This window comes from Oncorhynchus gorbuscha, linkage group LG05 (assembly GCF_021184085.1).
Source record: "Oncorhynchus gorbuscha isolate QuinsamMale2020 ecotype Even-year linkage group LG05, OgorEven_v1.0, whole genome shotgun sequence".
Lineage (NCBI taxonomy): Eukaryota > Metazoa > Chordata > Actinopteri > Salmoniformes > Salmonidae > Oncorhynchus > Oncorhynchus gorbuscha.
Window position 1 is genome coordinate 20,527,773 of NC_060177.1, and position 6,030 is coordinate 20,533,802.

Genomic DNA, 6,030 nt, shown 5'->3' on the forward strand with positions numbered 1-6,030 from the left:
ATTCCAGATTTAATTTTGGATTGGAGATGCTTAATGTGAGTCTGGAAGGAGAATTTAAAATCTAACCAGACAACTAGGTATTTGTAATTGTCCACATATTTCAACCGTCCAGAGTAGTGATGCTAGACGGGCAGGAAGGTGCGGGAAGCGATTGGTTGAAAAGAATGCATTTAGTTTTGCTTGCATTTAAGAGCAGTTGGAGGCCACGGAAGGAGTGTTGAATGGCATTTTATCTTTTTTTTTTAGGTTTGTTAACACAGTGTCCAAAGAAGGGCCAGAAGTATACAGAATGGTGTCGTCTGCGTAGAGGTGGAGCAGAGAATCATCAGCAAAAAGAGCTGATGTATACAGAGAAAAGAGTCGGCCCGAGAGTTGAACACAGTGTTATCTCCATAGTGCCTGCCAGAGGTCTGGACAACAGGCCCTTCGATTTGACACACTGAACTCTATCTGAGAAGAAGTTGGTGAATCAGACGAGGCAGTCATTTGAGAAACCAAGGCTGTTGAGTTTGCCGATAAGAATGCGGTGATTGACAGAGTAGAAAGCCAGGTCAATAAATACGGCTGCAAAGTATTGTCTTTTATCGATGGCAGTTATGATATCATTTAGGACCTTGAGCGTAGCTGAGGTGCACCCATGATCAGCTCGGAAACCAGATTGCATAGCGAAGAAGGTACGTGGGATTCGAAATGGTCGGTGATCTGTTTGTTAACTTGGCTTTCGAAGAAAGCTTAGAAAGGCAGGGTAGGATAGATATACGTCTGTAACAGTTTGGGTCTAGATTGTCTCCCTCTTTGAAGAGGGGGATGACCGCGGCAGCTTGCCAATATTTAGGGATCCCAGACGATACGAAAGAGAGGTTGAACAGGCTAGTAATAGGGGTTGCAACAATTGAGGCAGACAATTTTAGAAAAAGAGGGTCCAGATTGTCTAGCCTAGCTGATTTGTAGGGGTCCAGATTTTGTAGCTCTTCAGAACATCAGTTATCTGGATTTGGGTGAAGGAGAAGTGGGGGAGGCTTGGGCAAGTTGCTGTGGGGGGTGCAGAGTTGTTGGCCGGGGAAGGGGTAGCCAGGTGGAAAGCATGGCCAGCCGTAGAAAAATGCTTATTGAAATTCTCAATTATCGTAGATTTATTGGTGGTGACAGTGTTTCCTAGCCTCAGTGCAGTGGGCAGCTGGGAGGAGGTGCTCTTATTCTCCATGGACTTTACAGTGTCCCAGAACTGTTTGGAGCTGGATGAAAATTCTAGCCTTTGCTTTCCCAACTGCCTGTGTATATATTCCTAACTTCCCTGAAAAGTTGCATATCGCGGGGGCTATTTGATGCTAATGCAGTACGGCACGGGATGTTTTTGTGCTGGTCAAAGGCAGTCACGTCTGGAGTGAACCAAGGGCTATATCTGTTCCTGTTTTTTGTAATGAATGGGGCATGCTTATTTAAGATGGTGAGGAAAGCACTTTTAAAGAATAACGGCATGAGGTCAATATCCTTCCAGGATATCCGGGCCAGGTCGATTAGAATGGCCTGCTCGCTGAAGTGTTTAAGGGAGCGTTTGACAGTGATGAGGGGTGGTCGTTTGACCGCATACCCATTACGGACAGGGGCAATGAGGCAGTGATCGCTGAGATCCTGGTTGAAGACAGCAGAGGTGTACTATGAGGGTTTGAGGTTATACCTGGTAGGTTCCATGATCATTTGTGTGAGATTGAGGGCATCTAGCTTAGAATGTAGGACTGCTGGGGTGGTAAGCATATCCCAGGTTAGGTCACCTAACAGTTCCTAACTCTGAAGATAAATCGGGGGCAATTAATTCAGATATGGTGTCCAGGGCACAGCTGGGGGCAGAGGGGGGTCTGTATGTGGCCTGTGTGATGATATAAAACAAACACCGTTTTTTATGCGCTTAAATTATTTCTTTCAAATGAATCTGATAGTGTTTGTCAAACTGCGTGAACAGAAATGGGAAGATTCGCAACCAGTCCTCTGTTACAGATGACTTATCTTACTGATGTTGGAGCCTCACAACAATCACACAAAAAGTGGATCAATATACTCATTCAAATCAAAACTAATATTGCATAAAAGAGCACTCTGCCTGCTTTATAGCATGATCATGTTATACTGACTTGTCTACAACTGGTACAAGTGTTAGTGTCCAAAGGGACATTTAGCTGACAGATTTTGGTTAGTTGAGGCTTCAATGGCTCTTTAAAATGAGAAATACTCTCTACAGTTTCTTGAAACCCCTTATCTTAAACAGAATGATGGATAATGGAATAATGGGACCTTCAATAGACCACCACAGTCAAAGCACTTGACAAACATAAAATCAATTTTAATCAAAGTCAGTGTAGTGCCAATTGCTATGTACAGGACATTACAGATATTTAGAAGATTATGCCTTGAGGTGCCACAGTGGATTAGATATGCATTTAAATTGTAATTAGATTGACTCTGAATCAACATTGAAAGTCCCACCTAAGAAGCTAAACAACATTGTGTGCTCCACACTGGACAGTTAATTATGATTCATTTCTCCCACTCTATTCAACATGTTTTAATATTACACTTACTTTTACATAAAGGTTCCTGTTTCAACCTACCTCAATCTAACCTGTAGTTACACTTAACATTAAGCTGTCACCCATAAATCATCACAGTTTGTTTGAGTTATTCAGAGTGCTCATCAGCTTGCTCTGTATGATATTACTTCTGTATGCTGAATTGAGTTTACTCTCAACCTCAGTCTATTTACCCAGAGCTTGTGTAGTAATGGTTCTATACAAAAAACAAGTGTAGCTATGACGATAGAGCAGCCAAATACACAACCCGGAGCTGCTAAAATCATCAAACATTGTTGAAGTCTTTGGGTAAGGTGGAGCCGCACACAGCCTCTGGCAAGACCAAGGTGGAGATGCGTGGGGAAGGGTGGATAGGCTATTCAGTCAGCGAAGTCTTTGTTAAGAAAGAAACCACCTGGGGTGTAGACACAAGGGCATATGACATAGCCTAGGCAGTGTGAAAGACATTGAAAGGTTGGGCCAATTATCAGGCATAAATCAGTCAATAGCATTTTGGAAGAGCGCCCTAGGTGCGGTAGTGAGGTTTGAGCTCTGTATGAATCCCAGACTGACCACTATGAATATTCCATTGTCAATGTAAAGATGGGTCAGATACAAAAAGAAAGTACTAACCTACAAACCTTTAACAGATTCTTCCCTTTAGCAGATGAATGTAGACATGATCATATACAGATATAATCGGCTCTGGTCGGCTCTGTCGGCTCTTTTTTTATCATCCATTGCTGACAGAGCCTGGTCGGCTCTGGTCGGCCCTGGTCGGCTCTGGTCGGCTCTGTCAGCAATGGATGATTTAAAAAAGTTAGATGATTGACTTAATAAAAAACACATTTTTTCAACAAATGTTGATCACCTGACGGTACAATATTTAATGTCATGTGTTACATTCATGGCAGGAAAACCACTAAAACCAATCAGGATTTGGCTTGACCGAACTGCCAAAATGAAGGAAACACCAACATAAAGTGTCTGAATAGGGCGTTGGGCCACCATGAGGCGCTATATAAGCTTCAATGCGCCTCAGCATAAATTCTACAAGTGTCTGGTGGTACTCCATTGGAGGGATGACAAATTCCATAATTTGTGGTTTTGTTGATGACGGTGAAAAACACTGTCTCGGGCTTCAGAATATCCCATAGGTGTTCAATTGTGTTGAGATCTGGTGACTGAAACACACACACACAGACCATACACACAATCTAAACATGATGGAATGTTAATTGCTTAATTAACTCAGGATCCACATCTGTGTGGAAGCACCTGCTTTCAATTTGCACCCCTCATTTATTCAAGTGATTTCTTTATTTTGGCAGTTACATGTACATCGGTGGTAAAATAAATTATTATCAAAGTAAAATTAAATGTAGAAAGGCATGCCGGTATATCAAACTTGTTTAAATGGGTTTTTAGTCAAATGTGTACTTTCTGGTCGTTTAGCGTGATATTATTCTATTCCGCAACAAAGCCTCCTTCACTCACGCTGCCAAGCTTACCCTAGTAAAACTGACTATCCTACCGATCCTCGACTTCGGCGACGTCATCTACAAAATTGCTTCCAACACTCTACTCAGCAAACTGGATGCAGTTTATCACAGTGCCATCCGTTTTGTCACTAAACCACCTTATACTACCCACCACTGCGACCTGTATGCTCTAGTCGGCTGGCCCTCGCTACATATTCGTCGCCAGACCCACTGGCTTCAGGTCATCTACAAGGCCATGCTAGGTAAAGCTCCGCCTTATCTCAGCTCACTGGTCACGATGGCAACACCCATCCGTAGCACGCGCTCCAGCAGGTGTATCTCATTGATCATCCCTAAAGCCAACACCTCATTCGGCCGCCTTTCGTTCCAGTACTCTGCTGCCTGTGACTGGAACGAATTGCAAAAATTGCTGAAGTTGGAGACTTTTATCTCCCTCACCAACTTCAAACATCAGCTAGCTGAGCAGCTAACCGATCGCTGCAGCTGTACATAATCTATTGGTAAATAGCACACCCATTTTCACCTACCTCATCCCCACAGTTTTTATTTATTTACTTTTCTGCTCTTTTGCACACCAATATCTCTACCTGTACATGATCATCTGATCATTTATCACTCCAGTGTTAATCTGCAATATTGTAATTATTCGCCTACCTCCTCATGCCTTTTGCACACATTGTATATAGACTCCCCTTTTTTTCTCTGTGTTATTGACTTGTTAATTGTTTACTCCATGTGTAACTCTGTGTTGTCTGTTCACACTGCTATGCTTTATCTTGGCCAGGTTGCAGTTGCAAATGAGAACCTGTTCTCAACTAGCCTACCTGGTTAAATAAAGGTGAAAAAAATATATATATATATATATATTTTATATGTCGTAAAGAAAAGCCACCTTTTATGTTGAGACACGTAACATATTGGCATTTTAAAAATGTATGCTTAAAGTGAGGGTTTGAAGGTGTGTCTAACCTTAACAATAACCATAAGCCTTAAAATGACAACCATCAATTGAACAGGGAACGTTTGACAAAAAAAGTAAATCTGTTACATTTTCAAACATGAATTTGGAAAACATAGATACAGTGGGGCAAAAAGTATTTAGTCAGCCACCAATTGTGCAAGTTCTCCCACTTAAAAAAGATGAGAGAGGCCTGTAATTTTCATCATAGGTACACTTCAACTATGACAGACAAAATGAGAAAATAAATCCAGAAAACCACATTGTAGGATTTTTTATGAATTTATTTGCAAATTATGGTGGAAAATAAGTGTTTGGTCACCTACAAACAAGCAAGATTTCTGGCTCTCACAGACCTGTAACTTCTTCTTTAAGAGGCTCCTCTGTCCTCCACTCGTTACCTGTATTAATGGCACCTGTTTGAACTTGTTATCAGTATAAAATACACCTGTCCACAACCTCAAACAGTCACACTCCAAAATCCACTATAGCGCTGTCAAAGGACACCAGAAACAAAATTGTAGACCTGCACCAGGCTGGGAAGACTGAATCTGCAATAGGTAAGCAGCTTGGTTTGAAGAAATCAACTGTGGGAGCAATTATTAGGAAATGGAAGACATACAAGACCACTGATAATCTCCCTCGATCTGGGGCTCCACGCAAGATCTCACCCGTGGGGTCAAAATGATCACAAGAACGGTGGGCAAAAATCCCAGAACCACACGGGGGGACCTAGTGAATGACCTGCAGAGAGCTGGGACAAAAGTAACAAAGCCTACCATCAGTAACACACTACGCCCCAGGGACTCAAATCCTGCAGTGCCAGACGTGTCCCCCTTCTTAAGCCAGTACATGACCAGGCCTGTCTGAAGTTTGCTAGAGAGCATTTGGATGATCCAGAAGAAGATTGGGAGAATGTCATATGGTCAGATGAAACCAAAATAGAAATTTTTGGTAAAAACTCAACTCGTCGTGTTTGGAGGACAAAGAATGCAGAGTTGCATCC